Source organism: Callospermophilus lateralis, unplaced genomic scaffold, assembly GCF_048772815.1.
Source record: "Callospermophilus lateralis isolate mCalLat2 unplaced genomic scaffold, mCalLat2.hap1 Scaffold_73, whole genome shotgun sequence".
Lineage (NCBI taxonomy): Eukaryota > Metazoa > Chordata > Mammalia > Rodentia > Sciuridae > Callospermophilus > Callospermophilus lateralis.
Genome location: NW_027515346.1, coordinates 4,917,430 through 4,942,748, shown reverse-complemented (window position 1 = coordinate 4,942,748; position 25,319 = coordinate 4,917,430).

Here is a 25,319-nt window from a genome sequence, read left to right as displayed (position 1 = left end):
ATACGAGGAGAAGCTGAAGCACAGAGGGAACAAGGAGGTGTCCAATATAAAGCAAAAATCATATTAGAGGACTCTAAAGTAGCTGGAGAACAAGTTTTAAGGGACACAGAAAATCACATGGAGCCTCTGAGTGAATGCTTGCTGAAGATGAAGGATAGATCTTCTCCAAGCCTGGGAGCTCAACGGGATGGTGGTCACCTGGAACTGGGAAAGACGAGTGAACCCGAAATTGGTGCTCACTTGGAGGATGAGTCCAAAGGAGCTTTGAGGAACCTGGTTTATGGTGATAAGCTAAAGGACTCCTTAGAAATCTTGGAAGGAGGAAGAATTCAAAAATGTACTTTCTCATCTGAAGTGGAGAAAACCACGGAAGACCTTACAGAACACCTTAAAAGTCTGCAGACTGAACAGGCATCCTTGCAGTCAGAAAATGCACAGCTGCAAAGTAAGAATAAGACCCTAAAGAAGAACTTCAAAGTCATGATGGAACGCTATCAAGAAAATATGATGAAACTGCACAGGAAATTAAGAGTGGAGGAAAACTACCGGGTGGAGCAAGAGGAGAAACTTTCCAAAGTCGAAGAAAAGATGAGCCATACAATAAAAGAGCTGGAGACCTCCCGAAAGAGAGCCCAATATCTTGAAGAACAATTGCAGAGTACCATTCATTCCTGTCTGGGGAAGATTATTTCCTCTGAGAAAGAAGCACATGCTAGTGAGTTGGCAGCTCGGATTGCTGAAAGAAACCTCAGTTATTTCAGGAAACAAAATGCACGCAACAGACAAAAATTAACTGAGAAGGAGCTTAGATTTGAACTTGTAGAAAAAGATCCCTATGATGCACTGGATGTTTCCAACTCAGCAATGGGCAGAAAGCCTTCTCCAAATGGGCCCTCACCAATAGGTCACCCTTCATCTGAAAGGAGACCTCCTCATTTGGAAAAGAGTGGTCCACTCACACTCTCACCTTTCACTCCAGTGGGAGGAGGAGGAGGGTCAAGGGGCCCTGGAGAATCCTCTGGACCATGCGACTAGCAGTAAAGGAAGAGAATCCAGCTGTCATAAGTTCACTGATTTTCAGAGAGCACCTTCTCAGACTAGGCCCCTCTCTCCTCCAGGGGAACAGGCCAGCAGGCTGATGATCCCTCCGCCAGGCCAACCATATTCTTCTGATGCACGTCTTCCTCTACAAAGGCAAGATAGGTTTTACTCAAATTGTGGTAGAGCATCGGGACCATCAGAACACAGAATTCCTAATATGCCTCCTTTGGACTCTGATGTGCCTGATTCACCTCTCCATGCTGAAAACCAAGCCACTGGCTCTGGCTCTGTGTTGGCACCTTTCCCTCCAGTCAGAGGTGCCTTGTTTCCAGTTGACCCAAGGAGTCAGTTCATGAGAAGAGGACCTTTTTTTTCCTCCACCTCTCCCAGGAAACTTGTCTGGGAACCTGGAGATTATGTTCCACCTGACCCGCCACCCACTCCATTTCCAATGCGAAGTGTCTATGCAGGCAGGGGGTTTTCCTCACAATCTTCCCCCAAGAGCTGGAATTCAGCCCTCTACACCCCCATTCTGAAAGTACAAGTGAGTTCCCTGAAGGGTTCCTTCCACCTGCAAATGAGCCTGTTACTCAACATCCAGAACCAAACAAGAAACCTCATGCTGTTGCTCTCTCTTCAAATGTAATTTGACTTATCTCTCATTTTTAGTTTTTAAGTAACTGCTTTTACTTCAGTAATTGACTATACTTTGGCTCCAATTGAAGCTCAATGAAACAATAATTCTTAAGATACTATTTTGTAAATAAAGATGGTTTACGTAGGAATCTTACGAGTAAATTATTCCTATTTTATGTCATTCCAGAGAACAGCATTTAATCTGATGAAGCCACTCTTACATAAACAAGAATGGGAGTTCTAGGTACTTGTAATCTAGCTGATGGAAATATCTTTTAAACTCCCAACAAAGAAGTGTATTTAGGATGACTGTAGCAAATGTAAAGTGACTTTAGGCTTAATGAAAAAGTGTCACTGATTTAGAGACTGGTTGGGCATTTCAGCTAGTTTTTCCATATCAGAATAACTAGAGCATGGGAGGACTAAAGGAGAGAACACAACTAAACCTGTCACGGAAACAGGAGATCTCAACTACAAAGAAAAATGAAGACCTCTTTTTTATATTGGTTGCTTAAAACCTTACATAGCTCTTGAGATACCATATTTCCTACATTAGATTCAAGTGAGTTATGAACTCCCATTTGGACCCCATATTCAGATTGCACAATCACATTGTTTACACATCCACGTTTTTACAAAATGCCATATTAGTAACTGTTGTATTCTGCTACCTTTTCTGGCCTCTACTATCCCCCCTCTCCTGCCCTCCCATCTTCTCTCTCTATCCCGTCTGCTGTAATTTAACGTTTGGGAATTGGAAACCACAGTTTAAACTCACTCTCCTCCCCTTTTTCCCTTCTGTCAAATTACTCATCATCTTCTTCTATTTCTCCTCCTCCTCCTCCTCTTCCTCCTCCTCCTTATACCTTTACTTCATTCATCATACACTCATGCATTGGTTCATTCATTCCTTTCACACATGGTGTTGGGGATCCAACTCAGGACCTTTGAAAGTGTGAAGCCGGCACTCTAGTGCTGAGCCAAAACCCCAGCACCTGTCTTTTTGATTTTATGACTGTTTATATGAAATTCAGAATCGCATTCTGCTATGGTTCACTGATATGTGGATTGACCTAGTCCTTGTTTTCTGGGAGCCTTTTGGAAAATATACATGAATTATTAGGAGATTGAAATGAAGAAACAAAGAGGAAATTCCCCAATTTCTTATTCTTAGATTCCATACTCTGACTCTGCCTACCTACTGTAAAAACTTTTAAACTCTTACTCCCCATTTCTATATCATTGCCAACAAGTGAACATTCAGTGCCCTACAACAAACCAGAGAACTCACATTGAACAATGTTTCCCCAGTAGAGACCAAGACACAATACTTATTAAAAAAATACCCTAGTTATGAATTAGTAGGTTAAGCTTTATTTGAGTGTTAAATGTGCTCTAATTATGTGTTTGTGTGTTTGTTGATGTGTGTGGTGTGTGGGCGTGTGTGCTTGTGTGTAAAACAAGCACTGAGGTGTAAAATAAATGCAGGATTGCAACGGCCTTCTTAAAAATAAGTAGCAACTTTATCACATTTGAAGCCCAGTGAAGAATCTGCCTGATACTTAACCTACAATTAATTGAAATGTGAAAAATTCAGGCCTAGAAAAACAAAGCCAACATACATACTGAATCTAATCAGTCTGTCTCACCTGTTTTCTAACCACTCCTTTAAATAAACCTAAATGGCCAGCGTAAAACATCAGTTGTTCTAAACGAGTGGACGGATGTCCCCTGTCATGGGCTGTGTATAATACATGGAGGATCCGGCACTGATTGTTATCTAGAATGACTACTGCCTGAACTACTATTGGAGAATTGTTGCTGATACACTGCGGTTCTTATACCAGTAAACTGGAATGAAGGTAATTTCAGGCTGCAAACGAATAAATTGATTTTACTAACTGGTTTTTGGAAAACACTGCCATGAAAAATTATCAATATGTTCATAAAGGCATCTACATGTCTCTTCACAAGGGTTTTACTTAATGGGGGAGGTGGTGAGGTCTGGATATAACTGAACTGTCCATTAGTAGGTAGAACAATATAATGGGAATCAGAGTGCACATTCCGGTTTGAACTCAATCTAGGTAACATGGATTCATCTCTGTGTAATAGGCCTGCTTCTGAAAAACACAATGTAGAGCTCCAAAAGCAGAACGATACTTTCAGAATACCATGTTATGTTTGTAAATAGATAGACAGATAGATATACAGAAATCAAAAATCTGAAAACGGTCTGGAAGTGTACATTTCAATAACTTACAATGTCAGTAGTGGGGGATTAATAGCAGATCAAGAAGACTGTATCTGCATGCGAAATGGTTCAATTTTTGAAAGAGTTTTTTAAATGAAAATGGACAAAAAATTGAAAGGGTTACAGTAAGTGTTGAGGAGTGACTTGGCAAAAGGAGCACAGAGGTGAGAAAGAATTAAGTAGAGTTCAATAGAACCAGGTATAATTTCTGTACACATGACTCCATGAACAGGAGCAAAGGGGACACTTAAAGAAATCATAGGACTAAGGAGAGATCAGGATTAGGAGGGTTTGCACTAGTCTAGAAATGCTGACCTGAAAACCAACTAAAGTTTTCAACTCCTTCTTTTGAGGAACATTAGCTGTGCCGTGCTTTTCAAAATGACTTGTCATAACTGATTTATGCCCATGTTAGCAACTCTTCAGAAATTACTTTGAAAGTAGACTAATGTGAGAGTTTCTCTTTAGAGATAATTCAAATTAATTGCATAGGAAGTGGCAGCAGGTCTGGGGATGTTGTAGCTCAGTGGCAGTGACCTTGCCTAGCTTGGGGCTGGCCTGCCATGGACTTTCACCCCAAACACTGGCAAGAAAAGAAAAGGAAGGGAAGGGAGAGAGAAAGTTGGAAGGGAGGAAGGCAAAGTTGGAGGGATGGAGGGAGGTAGAAAAGAAGGAAGAAGAAAAGGAGAAAAACCAGGAAGAAAGGAAGGAAGGTAGGAAATAGGGAGAGCACAAGGGCAGGGAAAGGACTGAGTCACTCAAACAAAAGGCAAGGGACACAAAGACCAATATAGGCCATAAAAGCTGTTTGAACAGTTTAGTCAGCTTTAGAATTTGAGTGACATCAAACTGAATGTTATTATGACTGGATGGAATCTTCCTACTAACCCCGCCTTGGCCTGGCCTAAACCAAATCAAGGGGTGGGTGGCATGGAGAGGAATTCTCTCTGGCTGGAGTGGGAGGGACCTAAACGTGTGGCACTTGAGGATGCACCGGGTAGGGAAGCGGACAAGACTCCCCTGATGGGCAGTTGAGCACAACAAGGCTCCTGGGAGCCTTTGATCATGGCTCCCACCGCCATACGCCCACCACCCACCATACGCTCAGCCCCTGAAGGCGATCACAGTGGTCTGCTCCGTTGCCTGGTGCAGGTTGGAGTTCCTGACCAAACACCTGAGTGTCCACAGCCTGTGTTGGCCTGCCCGGGCAGGCTGTGATTGTGGTGGCAAGAGCCAAAGCTGTCTTGGCGTGATGGCCTCTCAGCCATAATAGTGGGTGGTCCTGGAAGAAGCACCCAGGGTTGTGGCAGCATTGTCCGAAGACATGAAGCCAGGCCATCTTCCTTATGGCTTTCCTTGCGAGTTGGTGATGTGTACAGCTCTTGGATTTTTTGCTGTTGTCTCACTTTTCTGGAGAGTTTTTCAGTCGCTTCATAGCAGGCTTTACGTGGGAAGAGAAAAAAGGCTGGCTCTAAATCTTGCTGGACTTATTGAGGCAAAATGTGGACTTCTTGAAAAAGTGAGCCTTGTTGAAAAAGAACATGAAGGCTTAGAATCATCTTTAAAGGATTGCAGGTTTGAGAAGGGTTCAAGAGAAGCACAACAGCTGGAGGCAACCGACGAAAAGCTGCATAGGCCTGAATCCAGCCATGGCGTTGAAATGCTCTTTCTACAAGAAGAGCTCAAAGCACAGAAGGCTCAACATGGTCAACAGGATGAAACGATGGCGCATCTATCAAGAAGGATACAGTCCCTCCAAGGTGAATCTGAATCCCTCAGATCACAAATAGCTGAAGCTAAAACAAACTGGAGACTCCTTCAAGTGAATGAGGAAGAACTGAAGCTGGCAATCAAAGAGGTTTCGAATGAAGGATCCCTACTTCCGCAAACGCAGAGAACAACAATACGAGGAGAAGCTGAAGCACAGAGGGAACAAGGAGGTGTCCAATATAAAGCAAAAATCATATTAGAGGACTCTAAAGTAGCTGGAGAACAAATTTTAAGGGACACAGAAAATCACATGGAGCCTCTGAGTGAATGCTTGCTGAAGATGAAGGATAGATCTTCTCCAAGCCTGGGAGCTCAACGGGATGGTGGTCACCTGGAACTGGGAAAGACGAGTGAACCCGAAATTGGTGCTCACTTGGAGGATGAGTCCAAAGGAGCTTTGAGGAACCTGGTTTATGGTGATAAGCTAAAGGACTCCTTAGAAATCTTGGAAGGAGGAAGAATTCAAAAATGTACTTTCTCATCTGAAGTGGAGAAAACCACGGAAGACCTTACAGAACACCTTAAAAGTCTGCAGACTGAACAGGCATCCTTGCAGTCAGAAAATGCACAGCTGCAAAGTAAGAATAAGACCCTAAAGAAGAACTTCAAAGTCATGATGGAACGCTATCAAGAAAATATGATGAAACTGCACAGGAAATTAAGAGTGGAGGAAAACTACCGGGTGGAGCAAGAGGAGAAACTTTCCAAAGTCGAAGAAAAGATGAGCCATACAATAAAAGAGCTGGAGACCTACCGAAAGACAGCCCAATATCTTGAAGAACAATTGCAGAGTACCATTCATTCCTGTCTGGGGAAGATTATTTCCTCTGAGAAAGAAGCACATGCTAGTGAGTTGGCAGCTCGGATTGCTGAAAGAAACCTCAGTTATTTCAGGAAACAAAATGCACGCAACAGACAAAAATTAACTGAGAAGGAGCTTAGATTTGAACTTGTAGAAAAAGATCCCTATGATGCACTGGATGTTTCCAACTCAGCAATGGGCAGAAAGCCTTCTCCAAATGGGCCCTCACCAATAGGTCACCCTTCATCTGAAAGGAGACCTCCTCATTTGGAAAAGAGTGGTCCACTCACACTCTCACCTTTCACTCCAGTGGGAGGAGGAGGAGGGTCAAGGGGCCCTGGAGAATCCTCTGGACCATGCGACTAGCAGTAAAGGAAGAGAATCCAGCTGTCATAAGTTCACTGATTTTCAGAGAGCACCTTCTCAGACTAGGCCCCTCTCTCCTCCAGGGGAACAGGCCAGCAGGCTGATGATCCCTCCGCCAGGCCAACCATATTCTTCTGATGCACGTCTTCCTCTACAAAGGCAAGATAGGTTTTACTCAAATTGTGGTAGAGCATCGGGACCATCAGAACACAGAATTCCTAATATGCCTCCTTTGGACTCTGATGTGCCTGATTCACCTCTCCATGCTGAAAACCAAGCCACTGGCTCTGGCTCTGTGTTGGCACCTTTCCCTCCAGTCAGAGGTGCCTTGTTTCCAGTTGACCCAAGGAGTCAGTTCATGAGAAGAGGACCTTTTTTTTCCTCCACCTCTCCCAGGAAACTTGTCTGGGAACCTGGAGATTATGTTCCACCTGACCCGCCACCCACTCCATTTCCAATGCGAAGTGTCTATGCAGGCAGGGGGTTTTCCTCACAATCTTCCCCCAAGAGCTGGAATTCAGCCCTCTACACCCCCATTCTGAAAGTACAAGTGAGTTCCCTGAAGGGTTCCTTCCACCTGCAAATGAGCCTGTTACTCAACATCCAGAACCAAACAAGAAACCTCATGCTGTTGCTCTCTCTTCAAATGTAATTTGACTTATCTCTCATTTTTAGTTTTTAAGTAACTGCTTTTACTTCAGTAATTGACTATACTTTGGCTCCAATTGAAGCTCAATGAAACAATAATTCTTAAGATACTATTTTGTAAATAAAGATGGTTTACGTAGGAATCTTACGAGTAAATTATTCCTATTTTATGTCATTCCAGAGAACAGCATTTAATCTGATGAAGCCACTCTTACATAAACAAGAATGGGAGTTCTAGGTACTTGTAATCTAGCTGATGGAAATATCTTTTAAACTCCCAACAAAGAAGTGTATTTAGGATGACTGTAGCAAATGTAAAGTGACTTTAGGCTTAATGAAAAAGTGTCACTGATTTAGAGACTGGTTGGGCATTTCAGCTAGTTTTTCCATATCAGAATAACTAGAGCATGGGAGGACTAAAGGAGAGAACACAACTAAACCTGTCACGGAAACAGGAGATCTCAACTACAAAGAAAAATGAAGACCTCTTTTTTATATTGGTTGCTTAAAACCTTACATAGCTCTTGAGATACCATATTTCCTACATTAGATTCAAGTGAGTTATGAACTCCCATTTGGACCCCATATTCAGATTGCACAATCACATTGTTTACACATCCACGTTTTTACAAAATGCCATATTAGTAACTGTTGTATTCTGCTACCTTTTCTGGCCTCTACTATCCCCCCTCTCCTGCCCTCCCATCTTCTCTCTCTATCCCGTCTGCTGTAATTTAACGTTTGGGAATTGGAAACCACACTTTAAACTCACTCTCCTCCCCTTTTTCCCTTCTGTCAAATTACTCATCATCTTCTTCTATTTCTCCTCCTCCTCCTCCTCTTCCTCCTCCTCCTTATACCTTTACTTCATTCATCATACACTCATGCATTGGTTCATTCATTCCTTTCACACATGGTGTTGGGGATCCAACTCAGGACCTTTGAAAGTGTGAAGCCGGCACTCTAGTGCTGAGCCAAAACCCCAGCACCTGTCTTTTTGATTTTATGACTGTTTATATGAAATTCAGAATCGCATTCTGCTATGGTTCACTGATATGTGGATTGACCTAGTCCTTGTTTTCTGGGAGCCTTTTGGAAAATATACATGAATTATTAGGAGATTGAAATGAAGAAACAAAGAGGAAATTCCCCAATTTCTTATTCTTAGATTCCATACTCTGACTCTGCCTACCTACTGTAAAAACTTTTAAACTCTTACTCCCCATTTCTATATCATTGCCAACAAGTGAACATTCAGTGCCCTACAACAAACCAGAGAACTCACATTGAACAATGTTTCCCCAGTAGAGACCAAGACACAATACTTATTAAAAAAATACCCTAGTTATGAATTAGTAGGTTAAGCTTTATTTGAGTGTTAAATGTGCTCTAATTATGTGTTTGTGTGTTTGTTGATGTGTGTGGTGTGTGGGCGTGTGTGCTTGTGTGTAAAACAAGCACTGAGGTGTAAAATAAATGCAGGATTGCAACGGCCTTCTTAAAAATAAGTAGCAACTTTATCACATTTGAAGCCCAGTGAAGAATCTGCCTGATACTTAACCTACAATTAATTGAAATGTGAAAAATTCAGGCCTAGAAAAACAAAGCCAACATACATACTGAATCTAATCAGTCTGTCTCACCTGTTTTCTAACCACTCCTTTAAATAAACCTAAATGGCCAGCGTAAAACATCAGTTGTTCTAAACGAGTGGACGGATGTCCCCTGTCATGGGCTGTGTAAAATACATGGAGGATCCGGCACTGATTGTTATCTAGAATGACTACTGCCTGAACTACTATTGGAGAATTGTTGCTGATACACTGCGGTTCTTATACCAGTAAACTGGAATGAAGGTAATTTCAGGCTGCAAACGAATAAATTGATTTTACTAACTGGTTTTTGGAAAACACTGCCATGAAAAATTATCAATATGTTCATAAAGGCATCTACATGTCTCTTCACAAGGGTTTTACTTAATGGGGGAGGTGGTGAGGTCTGGATATAACTGAACTGTCCATTAGTAGGTAGAACAATATAATGGGAATCAGAGTGCACATTCCGGTTTGAACTCAATCTAGGTAACATGGATTCATCTCTGTGTAATAGGCCTGCTTCTGAAAAACACAATGTAGAGCTCCAAAAGCAGAACGATACTTTCAGAATACCATGTTATGTTTGTAAATAGATAGACAGATAGATATACAGAAATCAAAAATCTGAAAACGGTCTGGAAGTGTACATTTCAATAACTTACAATGTCAGTAGTGGGGGATTAATAGCAGATCAAGAAGACTGTATCTGCATGCGAAATGGTTCAATTTTTGAAAGAGTTTTTTAAATGAAAATGGACAAAAAATTGAAAGGGTTACAGTAAGTGTTGAGGAGTGACTTGGCAAAAGGAGCACAGAGGTGAGAAAGAATTAAGTAGAGTTCAATAGAACCAGGTATAATTTCTGTACACATGACTCCATGAACAGGAGCAAAGGGGACACTTAAAGAAATCATAGGACTAAGGAGAGATCAGGATTAGGAGGGTTTGCACTAGTCTAGAAATGCTGACCTGAAAACCAACTAAAGTTTTCAACTCCTTCTTTTGAGGAACATTAGCTGTGCCGTGCTTTTCAAAATGACTTGTCATAACTGATTTATGCCCATGTTAGCAACTCTTCGGAAATTACTTTGAAAGTAGACTAATGTGAGAGTTTCTCTTTAGAGATAATTCAAATTAACTGCATAGGAAGTGGCAGCAGGTCTGGGGATGTTGTAGCTCAGTGGCAGTGACCTTGCCTAGCTTGGGGCTGGCCTGCCATGGACTTTCACCCCAAACACTGGCAAGAAAAGAAAAGGAAGGGAAGGGAGAGAGAAAGTTGGAAGGGAGGAAGGCAAAGTTGGAGGGATGGAGGGAGGTAGAAAAGAAGGAAGAAGAAAAGGAGAAAAACCAGGAAGAAAGGAAGGAAGGTAGGAAATAGAGAGAGCACAAGGGCAGGGAAAGGACTGAGTCACTCAAACAAAAGGCAAGGGACACAAAGACCAATATAGGCCATAAAAGCTGTTTGAACAGTTTAGTCAGCTTTAGAATTTGAGTGACATCAAACTGAATGTTATTATGACTGGATGGAATCTTCCTACTAACCCCGCCTTGGCCTGGCCTAAACCAAATCAAGGGGTGGGTGGCATGGAGAGGAATTCTCTCTGGCTGGAGTGGGAGGGACCTAAACGTGTGGCACTTGAGGATGCACCGGGTAGGGAAGCGGACAAGACTCCCCTGATGGGCAGTTGAGCACAACAAGGCTCCTGGGAGCCTTTGATCATGGCTCCCACCGCCATACGCCCACCACCCACCATACGCTCAGCCCCTGAAGGCGATCACAGTGGTCTGCTCCGTTGCCTGGTGCAGGTTGGAGTTCCTGACCAAACACCTGAGTGTCCACAGCCTGTGTTGGCCTGCCCGGGCAGGCTGTGATTGTGGTGGCAAGAGCCAAAGCTGTCTTGGCGTGATGGCCTCTCAGCCATAATAGTGGGTGGTTCTGGAAGAAGCACCCGGGGTTGTGGCAGCATTGTCCGAAGACATGAAGCCAGGCCATCTTCCTTATGGCTTTCCTTGCGAGTTGGTGATGTGTACAGCTCTTGGATTTTTTGCTGTTGTCTCACTTTTCTGGAGAGTTTTTCAGTCGCTTCATAGCAGGCTTTACGTGGGAAGAGAAAAAAGGCTGGCTCTAAATCTTGCTGGACTTATTGAGGCAAAATGTGGACTTCTTGAAAAAGTGAGCCTTGTTGAAAAAGAACATGAAGGCTTAGAATCATCTTTAAAGGATTGCAGGTTTGAGAAGGGTTCAAGAGAAGCACAACAGCTGGAGGCAACCGACGAAAAGCTGCATAGGCCTGAATCCAGCCATGGCGTTGAAATGCTCTTTCTACAAGAAGAGCTCAAAGCACAGAAGGCTCAACATGGTCAACAGGATGAAACAATGGCGCATCTATCAAGAAGGATACAGTCCCTCCAAGGTGAATCTGAATCCCTCAGATCACAAATAGCTGAAGCTAAAACAAACTGGAGACTCCTTCAAGTGAATGAGGAAGAACTGAAGCTGGCAATCAAAGAGGTTTCGAATGAAGGATCCCTACTTCCGCAAACGCAGAGAACAACAATACGAGGAGAAGCTGAAGCACAGAGGGAACAAGGAGGTGTCCAATATAAAGCAAAAATCATATTAGAGGACTCTAAAGTAGCTGGAGAACAAGTTTTAAGGGACACAGAAAATCACATGGAGCCTCTGAGTGAATGCTTGCTGAAGATGAAGGATAGATCTTCTCCAAGCCTGGGAGCTCAACGGGATGGTGGTCACCTGGAACTGGGAAAGACGAGTGAACCCGAAATTGGTGCTCACTTGGAGGATGAGTCCAAAGGAGCTTTGAGGAACCTGGTTTATGGTGATAAGCTAAAGGACTCCTTAGAAATCTTGGAAGGAGGAAGAATTCAAAAATGTACTTTCTCATCTGAAGTGGAGAAAACCACGGAAGACCTTACAGAACACCTTAAAAGTCTGCAGACTGAACAGGCATCCTTGCAGTCAGAAAATGCACAGCTGCAAAGTAAGAATAAGACCCTAAAGAAGAACTTCAAAGTCATGATGGAACGCTATCAAGAAAATATGATGAAACTGCACAGGAAATTAAGAGTGGAGGAAAACTACCGGGTGGAGCAAGAGGAGAAACTTTCCAAAGTCGAAGAAAAGATGAGCCATACAATAAAAGAGCTGGAGACCTCCCGAAAGAGAGCCCAATATCTTGAAGAACAATTGCAGAGTACCATTCATTCCTGTCTGGGGAAGATTATTTCCTCTGAGAAAGAAGCACATGCTAGTGAGTTGGCAGCTCGGATTGCTGAAAGAAACCTCAGTTATTTCAGGAAACAAAATGCACGCAACAGACAAAAATTAACTGAGAAGGAGCTTAGATTTGAACTTGTAGAAAAAGATCCCTATGATGCACTGGATGTTTCCAACTCAGCAATGGGCAGAAAGCCTTCTCCAAATGGGCCCTCACCAATAGGTCACCCTTCATCTGAAAGGAGACCTCCTCATTTGGAAAAGAGTGGTCCACTCACACTCTCACCTTTCACTCCAGTGGGAGGAGGAGGAGGGTCAAGGGGCCCTGGAGAATCCTCTGGACCATGCGACTAGCAGTAAAGGAAGAGAATCCAGCTGTCATAAGTTCACTGATTTTCAGAGAGCACCTTCTCAGACTAGGCCCCTCTCTCCTCCAGGGGAACAGGCCAGCAGGCTGATGATCCCTCCGCCAGGCCAACCATATTCTTCTGATGCACGTCTTCCTCTACAAAGGCAAGATAGGTTTTACTCAAATTGTGGTAGAGCATCGGGACCATCAGAACACAGAATTCCTAATATGCCTCCTTTGGACTCTGATGTGCCTGATTCACCTCTCCATGCTGAAAACCAAGCCACTGGCTCTGGCTCTGTGTTGGCACCTTTCCCTCCAGTCAGAGGTGCCTTGTTTCCAGTTGACCCAAGGAGTCAGTTCATGAGAAGAGGACCTTTTTTTTCCTCCACCTCTCCCAGGAAACTTGTCTGGGAACCTGGAGATTATGTTCCACCTGACCCGCCACCCACTCCATTTCCAATGCGAAGTGTCTATGCAGGCAGGGGGTTTTCCTCACAATCTTCCCCCAAGAGCTGGAATTCAGCCCTCTACACCCCCATTCTGAAAGTACAAGTGAGTTCCCTGAAGGGTTCCTTCCACCTGCAAATGAGCCTGTTACTCAACATCCAGAACCAAACAAGAAACCTCATGCTGTTGCTCTCTCTTCAAATGTAATTTGACTTATCTCTCATTTTTAGTTTTTAAGTAACTGCTTTTACTTCAGTAATTGACTATACTTTGGCTCCAATTGAAGCTCAATGAAACAATAATTCTTAAGATACTATTTTGTAAATAAAGATGGTTTACGTAGGAATCTTACGAGTAAATTATTCCTATTTTATGTCATTCCAGAGAACAGCATTTAATCTGATGAAGCCACTCTTACATAAACAAGAATGGGAGTTCTAGGTACTTGTAATCTAGCTGATGGAAATATCTTTTAAACTCCCAACAAAGAAGTGTATTTAGGATGACTGTAGCAAATGTAAAGTGACTTTAGGCTTAATGAAAAAGTGTCACTGATTTAGAGACTGGTTGGGCATTTCAGCTAGTTTTTCCATATCAGAATAACTAGAGCATGGGAGGACTAAAGGAGAGAACACAACTAAACCTGTCACGGAAACAGGAGATCTCAACTACAAAGAAAAATGAAGACCTCTTTTTTATATTGGTTGCTTAAAACCTTACATAGCTCTTGAGATACCATATTTCCTACATTAGATTCAAGTGAGTTATGAACTCCCATTTGGACCCCATATTCAGATTGCACAATCACATTGTTTACACATCCACGTTTTTACAAAATGCCATATTAGTAACTGTTGTATTCTGCTACCTTTTCTGGCCTCTACTATCCCCCCTCTCCTGCCCTCCCATCTTCTCTCTCTATCCCGTCTGCTGTAATTTAACGTTTGGGAATTGGAAACCACACTTTAAACTCACTCTCCTCCCCTTTTTCCCTTCTGTCAAATTACTCATCATCTTCTTCTATTTCTCCTCCTCCTCCTCCTCTTCCTCCTCCTCCTTATACCTTTACTTCATTCATCATACACTCATGCATTGGTTCATTCATTCCTTTCACACATGGTGTTGGGGATCCAACTCAGGACCTTTGAAAGTGTGAAGCCGGCACTCTAGTGCTGAGCCAAAACCCCAGCACCTGTCTTTTTGATTTTATGACTGTTTATATGAAATTCAGAATCGCATTCTGCTATGGTTCACTGATATGTGGATTGACCTAGTCCTTGTTTTCTGGGAGCCTTTTGGAAAATATACATGAATTATTAGGAGATTGAAATGAAGAAACAAAGAGGAAATTCCCCAATTTCTTATTCTTAGATTCCATACTCTGACTCTGCCTACCTACTGTAAAAACTTTTAAACTCTTACTCCCCATTTCTATATCATTGCCAACAAGTGAACATTCAGTGCCCTACAACAAACCAGAGAACTCACATTGAACAATGTTTCCCCAGTAGAGACCAAGACACAATACTTATTAAAAAAATACCCTAGTTATGAATTAGTAGGTTAAGCTTTATTTGAGTGTTAAATGTGCTCTAATTATGTGTTTGTGTGTTTGTTGATGTGTGTGGTGTGTGGGCGTGTGTGCTTGTGTGTAAAACAAGCACTGAGGTGTAAAATAAATGCAGGATTGCAACGGCCTTCTTAAAAATAAGTAGCAACTTTATCACATTTGAAGCCCAGTGAAGAATCTGCCTGATACTTAACCTACAATTAATTGAAATGTGAAAAATTCAGGCCTAGAAAAACAAAGCCAACATACATACTGAATCTAATCAGTCTGTCTCACCTGTTTTCTAACCACTCCTTTAAATAAACCTAAATGGCCAGCGTAAAACATCAGTTGTTCTAAACGAGTGGACGGATGTCCCCTGTCATGGGCTGTGTATAATACATGGAGGATCCGGCACTGATTGTTATCTAGAATGACTACTGCCTGAACTACTATTGGAGAATTGTTGCTGATACACTGCGGTTCTTATACCAGTAAACTGGAATGAAGGTAATTTCAGGCTGCAAACGAATAAATTGATTTTACTAACTGGTTTTTGGAAAACACTGCCATGAAAAATTATCAATATGTTCATAAAGGCATCTACATGTCTCTTCACAAGGGTTTTACTTAATGGGGGAGGTGGTGAGGTCTGGATATAACTGAACTGTCCATTAGTAGGTAGAACAATATAATGGGAATCAGAGTGCACATTCCGGTTTGAACTCAATCTAGGTAACATGGATTCATCTCTGTGTAATAGGCCTGCTTCTGAAAAACACAATGTAGAGCTCCAAAAGCAGAACGATACTTTCAGAATACCATGTTATGTTTGTAAATAGATAGACAGATAGATATACAGAAATCAAAAATCTGAAAACGGTCTGGAAGTGTACATTTCAATAACTTACAATGTCAGTAGTGGGGGATTAATAGCAGATCAAGAAGACTGTATCTGCATGCGAAATGGTTCAATTTTTGAAAGAGTTTTTTAAATGAAAATGGACAAAAAATTGAAAGGGTTACAGTAAGTGTTGAGGAGTGACTTGGCAAAAGGAGCACAGAGGTGAGAAAGAATTAAGTAGAGTTCAATAGAACCAGGTATAATTTCTGTACACATGACTCCATGAACAGGAGCAAAGGGGACACTTAAAGAAATCATAGGACTAAGGAGAGATCAGGATTAGGAGGGTTTGCACTAGTCTAGAAATGCTGACCTGAAAACCAACTAAAGTTTTCAACTCCTTCTTTTGAGGAACATTAGCTGTGCCGTGCTTTTCAAAATGACTTGTCATAACTGATTTATGCCCATGTTAGCAACTCTTCAGAAATTACTTTGAAAGTAGACTAATGTGAGAGTTTCTCTTTAGAGATAATTCAAATTAATTGCATAGGAAGTGGCAGCAGGTCTGGGGATGTTGTAGCTCAGTGGCAGTGACCTTGCCTAGCTTGGGGCTGGCCTGCCATGGACTTTCACCCCAAACACTGGCAAGAAAAGAAAAGGAAGGGAAGGGAGAGAGAAAGTTGGAAGGGAGGAAGGCAAAGTTGGAGGGATGGAGGGAGGTAGAAAAGAAGGAAGAAGAAAAGGAGAAAAACCAGGAAGAAAGGAAGGAAGGTAGGAAATAGGGAGAGCACAAGGGCAGGGAAAGGACTGAGTCACTCAAACAAAAGGCAAGGGACACAAAGACCAATATAGGCCATAAAAGCTGTTTGAACAGTTTAGTCAGCTTTAGAATTTGAGTGACATCAAACTGAATGTTATTATGACTGGATGGAATCTTCCTACTAACCCCGCCTTGGCCTGGCCTAAACCAAATCAAGGGGTGGGTGGCATGGAGAGGAATTCTCTCTGGCTGGAGTGGGAGGGACCTAAACGTGTGGCACTTGAGGATGCACCGGGTAGGGAAGCGGACAAGACTCCCCTGATGGGCAGTTGAGCACAACAAGGCTCCTGGGAGCCTTTGATCATGGCTCCCACCGCCATACGCCCACCACCCACCATACGCTCAGCCCCTGAAGGCGATCACAGTGGTCTGCTCCGTTGCCTGGTGCAGGTTGGAGTTCCTGACCAAACACCTGAGTGTCCACAGCCTGTGTTGGCCTGCCCGGGCAGGCTGTGATTGTGGTGGCAAGAGCCAAAGCTGTCTTGGCGTGATGGCCTCTCAGCCATAATAGTGGGTGGTTCTGGAAGAAGCACCCAGGGTTGTGGCAGCATTGTCCGAAGACATGAAGCCAGGCCATCTTCCTTATGGCTTTCCTTGCGAGTTGGTGATGTGTACAGCTCTTGGATTTTTTGCTGTTGTCTCACTTTTCTGGAGAGTTTTTCAGTCGCTTCATAGCAGGCTTTACGTGGGAAGAGAAAAAAGGCTGGCTCTAAATCTTGCTGGACTTATTGAGGCAAAATGTGGACTTCTTGAAAAAGTGAGCCTTGTTGAAAAAGAACATGAAGGCTTAGAATCATCTTTAAAGGATTGCAGGTTTGAGAAGGGTTCAAGAGAAGCACAACAGCTGGAGGCAACTGACGAAAAGCTGCATAGGCCTGAATCCAGCCATGGCGTTGAAATGCTCTTTCTACAAGAAGAGCTCAAAGCACAGAAGGCTCAACATGGTCAACAGGATGAAACGATGGCGCATCTATCAAGAAGGATACAGTCCCTCCAAGGTGAATCTGAATCCCTCAGATCACAAATAGCTGAAGCTAAAACAAACTGGAGACTCCTTCAAGTGAATGAGGAAGAACTGAAGCTGGCAATCAAAGAGGTTTCGAATGAAGGATCCCTACTTCCGCAAACGCAGAGAACAACAATACGAGGAGAAGCTGAAGCACAGAGGGAACAAGGAGGTGTCCAATATAAAGCAAAAATCATATTAGAGGACTCTAAAGTAGCTGGAGAACAAGTTTTAAGGGACACAGAAAATCACATGGAGCCTCTGAGTGAATGCTTGCTGAAGATGAAGGATAGATCTTCTCCAAGCCTGGGAGCTCAACGGGATGGTGGTCACCTGGAACTGGGAAAGACGAGTGAACCCGAAATTGGTGCTCACTTGGAGGATGAGTCCAAAGGAGCTTTGAGGAACCTGGTTTATGGTGATAAGCTAAAGGACTCCTTAGAAATCTTGGAAGGAGGAAGAATTCAAAAATGTACTTTCTCATCTGAAGTGGAGAAAACCACGGAAGACCTTACAGAACACCTTAAAAGTCTGCAGACTGAACAGGCATCCTTGCAGTCAGAAAATGCACAGCTGCAAAGTAAGAATAAGACCCTAAAGAAGAACTTCAAAGTCATGATGGAACGCTATCAAGAAAATATGATGAAACTGCACAGGAAATTAAGAGTGGAGGAAAACTACCGGGTGGAGCAAGAGGAGAAACTTTCCAAAGTCGAAGAAAAGATGAGCCATACAATAAAAGAGCTGGAGACCTACCGAAAGACAGCCCAATATCTTGAAGAACAATTGCAGAGTACCATTCATTCCTGTCTGGGGAAGATTATTTCCTCTGAGAAAGAAGCACATGCTAGTGAGTTGGCAGCTCGGATTGCTGAAAGAAACCTCAGTTATTTCAGGAAACAAAATGCACGCAACAGACAAAAATTAACTGAGAAGGAGCTTAGATTTGAACTTGTAGAAAAAGATCCCTATGATGCACTGGATGTTTCCAACTCAGCAATGGGCAGAAAGCCTTCTCCAAATGGGCCCTCACCAATAGGTCACCCTTCATCTGAAAGGAGACCTCCTCATTTGGAAAAGAGTGGTCCACTCACACTCTCACCTTTCACTCCAGTGGGAGGAGGAGGAGGGTCAAGGGGCCCTGGAGAATCCTCTGGACCATGCGACTAGCAGTAAAGGAAGAGAATCCAGCTGTCATAAGTTCACTGATTTTCAGAGAGCACCTTCTCAGACTAGGCCCCTCTCTCCTCCAGGGGAACAGGCCAGCAGGCTGATGATCCCTCCGCCAGGCCAACCATATTCTTCTGATGCACGTCTTCCTCTACAAAGGCAAGATAGGTTTTACTCAAATTGTGGTAGAGCATCGGGACCATCAGAACACAGAATTCCTAATATGCCTCCTTTGGACTCTGATGTGCCTGATTCACCTCTCCATGCTGAAAACCAAGCCACTGGCTCTGGCTCTGTGTTGGCACCTTTCCCTCCAGTCAGAGGTGCCTTGTTTCCAGTTGACCCAAGGAGTCAGTTCATGAGAAGAGGACCTTTTTTTTCCTCCACCTCTCCCAGGAAACTTGTCTGGGAACCTGGAGATTATGTTCCACCTGACCCGCCACCCACTCCATTTCCAATGCGAAGTGTCTATGCAGGCAGGGGGTTTTCCTCACAATCTTCCCCCAAGAGCTGGAATTCAGCCCTCTACACCCCCATTCTGAAAGTACAAGTGAGTTCCCTGAAGGGTTCCTTCCACCTGCAAATGAGCCTGTTACTCAACATCCAGAACCAAACAAGAAACCTCATGCTGTTGCTCTCTCTTCAAATGTAATTTGACTTATCTCTCATTTTTAGTTTTTAAGTAACTGCTTTTACTTCAGTAATTGACTATACTTTGGCTCCAATTGAAGCTCAATGAAACAATAATTCTTAAGATACTATTTTGTAAATAAAGATGGTTTACGTAGGAATCTTACGAGTAAATTATTCCTATTTTATGTCATTCCAGAGAACAGCATTTAATCTGATGAAGCCACTCTTACATAAACAAGAATGGGAGTTCTAGGTACTTGTAATCTAGCTGATGGAAATATCTTTTAAACTCCCAACAAAGAAGTGTATTTAGGATGACTGTAGCAAATGTAAAGTGACTTTAGGCTTAATGAAAAAGTGTCACTGATTTAGAGACTGGTTGGGCATTTCAGCTAGTTTTTCCATATCAGAATAACTAGAGCATGGGAGGACTAAAGGAGAGAACACAACTAAACCTGTCACGGAAACAGGAGATCTCAACTACAAAGAAAAATGAAGACCTCTTTTTTATATTGGTTGCTTAAAACCTTACATAGCTCTTGAGATACCATATTTCCTACATTAGATTCAAGTGAGTTATGAACTCCCATTTGGACCCCATATTCAGATTGCACAATCACATTGTTTACACATCCACGTTTTTACAAAATGCCATATTAGTAACTGTTGTATTCTGCTACCTTTTCTGGCCTCTACTATCCCCCCTCTCCTGCCCTCCCATCTTCTCTCTCTATCCCGTCTGCTGTAATTTAACGTTTGGGAATTGGAAACCACACTTTAAACTCACTCTCCTCCCCTTTTTCCCTTCTGTCAAATTACTCATCATCTTCTTCTATTTCTCCTCCTCCTCCTCCTCTTCCTCCTCCTCCTTATACCTTTACTTCATTCATCATACACTCATGCATTGGTTCATTCATTCCTTTCACACATGGTGTTGGGGATCCAACTCAGGACCTTTGAAAGTGTGAAGCCGGCACTCTAGTGCTGAGCCAAAACCCCAGCACCTGTCTTTTTGATTTTATGACTGTTTATATGAAATTCAGAATCGCATTCTGCTATGGTTCACTGATATGTGGATTGACCTAGTCCTTGTTTTCTGGGAGCCTTTTGGAAAATATACATGAATTATTAGGAGATTGAAATGAAGAAACAAAGAGGAAATTCCCCAATTTCTTATTCTTAGATTCCATACTCTGACTCTGCCTACCTACTGTAAAAACTTTTAAACTCTTACTCCCCATTTCTATATCATTGCCAACAAGTGAACATTCAGTGCCCTACAACAAACCAGAGAACTCACATTGAACAATGTTTCCCCAGTAGAGACCAAGACACAATACTTATTAAAAAAATACCCTAGTTATGAATTAGTAGGTTAAGCTTTATTTGAGTGTTAAATGTGCTCTAATTATGTGTTTGTGTGTTTGTTGATGTGTGTGGTGTGTGGGCGTGTGTGCTTGTGTGTAAAACAAGCACTGAGGTGTAAAATAAATGCAGGATTGCAACGGCCTTCTTAAAAATAAGTAGCAACTTTATCACATTTGAAGCCCAGTGAAGAATCTGCCTGATACTTAACCTACAATTAATTGAAATGTGAAAAATTCAGGCCTAGAAAAACAAAGCCAACATACATACTGAATCTAATCAGTCTGTCTCACCTGTTTTCTAACCACTCCTTTAAATAAACCTAAATGGCCAGCGTAAAACATCAGTTGTTCTAAACGAGTGGACGGATGTCCCCTGTCATGGGCTGTGTAAAATACATGGAGGATCCGGCACTGATTGTTATCTAGAATGACTACTGCCTGAACTACTATTGGAGAATTGTTGCTGATACACTGCGGTTCTTATACCAGTAAACTGGAATGAAGGTAATTTCAGGCTGCAAACGAATAAATTGATTTTACTAACTGGTTTTTGGAAAACACTGCCATGAAAAATTATCAATATGTTCATAAAGGCATCTACATGTCTCTTCACAAGGGTTTTACTTAATGGGGGAGGTGGTGAGGTCTGGATATAACTGAACTGTCCATTAGTAGGTAGAACAATATAATGGGAATCAGAGTGCACATTCCGGTTTGAACTCAATCTAGGTAACATGGATTCATCTCTGTGTAATAGGCCTGCTTCTGAAAAACACAATGTAGAGCTCCAAAAGCAGAACGATACTTTCAGAATACCATGTTATGTTTGTAAATAGATAGACAGATAGATATACAGAAATCAAAAATCTGAAAACGGTCTGGAAGTGTACATTTCAATAACTTACAATGTCAGTAGTGGGGGATTAATAGCAGATCAAGAAGACTGTATCTGCATGCGAAATGGTTCAATTTTTGAAAGAGTTTTTTAAATGAAAATGGACAAAAAATTGAAAGGGTTACAGTAAGTGTTGAGGAGTGACTTGGCAAAAGGAGCACAGAGGTGAGAAAGAATTAAGTAGAGTTCAATAGAACCAGGTATAATTTCTGTACACATGACTCCATGAACAGGAGCAAAGGGGACACTTAAAGAAATCATAGGACTAAGGAGAGATCAGGATTAGGAGGGTTTGCACTAGTCTAGAAATGCTGACCTGAAAACCAACTAAAGTTTTCAACTCCTTCTTTTGAGGAACATTAGCTGTGCCGTGCTTTTCAAAATGACTTGTCATAACTGATTTATGCCCATGTTAGCAACTCTTCGGAAATTACTTTGAAAGTAGACTAATGTGAGAGTTTCTCTTTAGAGATAATTCAAATTAATTGCATAGGAAGTGGCAGCAGGTCTGGGGATGTTGTAGCTCAGTGGCAGTGACCTTGCCTAGCTTGGGGCTGGCCTGCCATGGACTTTCACCCCAAACACTGGCAAGAAAAGAAAAGGAAGGGAAGGGAGAGAGAAAGTTGGAAGGGAGGAAGGCAAAGTTGGAGGGATGGAGGGAGGTAGAAAAGAAGGAAGAAGAAAAGGAGAAAAACCAGGAAGAAAGGAAGGAAGGTAGGAAATAGGGAGAGCACAAGGGCAGGGAAAGGACTGAGTCACTCAAACAAAAGGCAAGGGACACAAAGACCAATATAGGCCATAAAAGCTGTTTGAACAGTTTAGTCAGCTTTAGAATTTGAGTGACATCAAACTGAATGTTATTATGACTGGATGGAATCTTCCTACTAACCCCGCCTTGGCCTGGCCTAAACCAAATCAAGGGGTGGGTGGCATGGAGAGGAATTCTCTCTGGCTGGAGTGGGAGGGACCTAAACGTGTGGCACTTGAGGATGCACCGGGTAGGGAAGCGGACAAGACTCCCCTGATGGGCAGTTGAGCACAACAAGGCTCCTGGGAGCCTTGGATCATGGCTCCCACCGCCATACGCCCACCACCCACCATACGCTCAGCCCCTGAAGGCGATCACAGTGGTCTGCTCCGTTGCCTGGTGCAGGTTGGAGTTCCTGACCAAACACCTGAGTGTCCACAGCCTGTGTTGGCCTGCCCGGGCAGGCTGTGATTGTGGTGGCAAGAGCCAAAGCTGTCTTGGCGTGATGGCCTCTCAGCCATAATAGTGGGTGGTTCTGGAAGAAGCACCCAGGGTTGTGGCAGCATTGTCCGAAGACATGAAGCCAGGCCATCTTCCTTATGGCTTTCCTTGCGAGTTGGTGATGTGTACAGCTCTTGGATTTTTTGCTGTTGTCTCACTTTTCTGGAGAGTTTTTCAGTCGCTTCATAGCAGGCTTTACGTGGGAAGAGAAAAAAGGCTGGCTCTAAATCTTGCTGGACTTATTGAGGCAAAATGTGGACTTCTTGAAAAAGTGAGCCTTGTTGAAAAAGAACATGAAGGCTTAGAATCATCTTTAAAGGATTGCAGGTTTGAGAAGGGTTCAAGAGAAGCACAACAGCTGGAGGCAACCGACGAAAAGCTGCATAGGCCTGAATCCAGCCATGGCGTTGAAATGCTCTTTCTACAAGAAGAGCTCAAAGCACAGAAGGCTCAACATGGTCAACAGGATGAAACAATGGCGCATCTATCAAGAAGGATACAGTCCCTCCAAGGTGAATCTGAATCCCTCAGATCACAAATAGCTGAAGCTAAAACAAACTGGAGACTCCTTCAAGTGAATGAGGAAGAACTGAAGCTGGCAATCAAAGAGGTTTCGAATGAAGGATCCCTACTTCCGCAAACGCAGAGAACAACAATACGAGGAGAAGCTGAAGCACAGAGGGAACAAGGAGGTGTCCAATATAAAGCAAAAATCATATTAGAGGACTCTAAAGTAGCTGGAGAACAAGTTTTAAGGGACACAGAAAATCACATGGAGCCTCTGAGTGAATGCTTGCTGAAGATGAAGGATAGATCTTCTCCAAGCCTGGGAGCTCAACGGGATGGTGGTCACCTGGAACTGGGAAAGACGAGTGAACCCGAAATTGGTGCTCACTTGGAGGATGAGTCCAAAGGAGCTTTGAGGAACCTGGTTTATGGTGATAAGCTAAAGGACTCCTTAGAAATCTTGGAAGGAGGAAGAATTCAAAAATGTACTTTCTCATCTGAAGTGGAGAAAACCACGGAAGACCTTACAGAACACCTTAAAAGTCTGCAGACTGAACAGGCATCCTTGCAGTCAGAAAATGCACAGCTGCAAAGTAAGAATAAGACCCTAAAGAAGAACTTCAAAGTCATGATGGAACGCTATCAAGAAAATATGATGAAACTGCACAGGAAATTAAGAGTGGAGGAAAACTACCGGGTGGAGCAAGAGGAGAAACTTTCCAAAGTCGAAGAAAAGATGAGCCATACAATAAAAGAGCTGGAGACCTCCCGAAAGAGAGCCCAATATCTTGAAGAACAATTGCAGAGTACCATTCATTCCTGTCTGGGGAAGATTATTTCCTCTGAGAAAGAAGCACATGCTAGTGAGTTGGCAGCTCGGATTGCTGAAAGAAACCTCAGTTATTTCAGGAAACAAAATGCACGCAACAGACAAAAATTAACTGAGAAGGAGCTTAGATTTGAACTTGTAGAAAAAGATCCCTATGATGCACTGGATGTTTCCAACTCAGCAATGGGCAGAAAGCCTTCTCCAAATGGGCCCTCACCAATAGGTCACCCTTCATCTGAAAGGAGACCTCCTCATTTGGAAAAGAGTGGTCCACTCACACTCTCACCTTTCACTCCAGTGGGAGGAGGAGGAGGGTCAAGGGGCCCTGGAGAATCCTCTGGACCATGCGACTAGCAGTAAAGGAAGAGAATCCAGCTGTCATAAGTTCACTGATTTTCAGAGAGCACCTTCTCAGACTAGGCCCCTCTCTCCTCCAGGGGAACAGGCCAGCAGGCTGATGATCCCTCCGCCAGGCCAACCATATTCTTCTGATGCACGTCTTCCTCTACAAAGGCAAGATAGGTTTTACTCAAATTGTGGTAGAGCATCGGGACCATCAGAACACAGAATTCCTAATATGCCTCCTTTGGACTCTGATGTGCCTGATTCACCTCTCCATGCTGAAAACCAAGCCACTGGCTCTGGCTCTGTGTTGGCACCTTTCCCTCCAGTCAGAGGTGCCTTGTTTCCAGTTGACCCAAGGAGTCAGTTCATGAGAAGAGGACCTTTTTTTTCCTCCACCTCTCCCAGGAAACTTGTCTGGGAACCTGGAGATTATGTTCCACCTGACCCGCCACCCACTCCATTTCCAATGCGAAGTGTCTATGCAGGCAGGGGGTTTTCCTCACAATCTTCCCCCAAGAGCTGGAATTCAGCCCTCTACACCCCCATTCTGAAAGTACAAGTGAGTTCCCTGAAGGGTTCCTTCCACCTGCAAATGAGCCTGTTACTCAACATCCAGAACCAAACAAGAAACCTCATGCTGTTGCTCTCTCTTCAAATGTAATTTGACTTATCTCTCATTTTTAGTTTTTAAGTAACTGCTTTTACTTCAGTAATTGACTATACTTTGGCTCCAATTGAAGCTCAATGAAACAATAATTCTTAAGATACTATTTTGTAAATAAAGATGGTTTACGTAGGAATCTTACGAGTAAATTATTCCTATTTTATGTCATTCCAGAGAACAGCATTTAATCTGATGAAGCCACTCTTACATAAACAAGAATGGGAGTTCTAGGTACTTGTAATCTAGCTGATGGAAATATCTTTTAAACTCCCAACAAAGAAGTGTATTTAGGA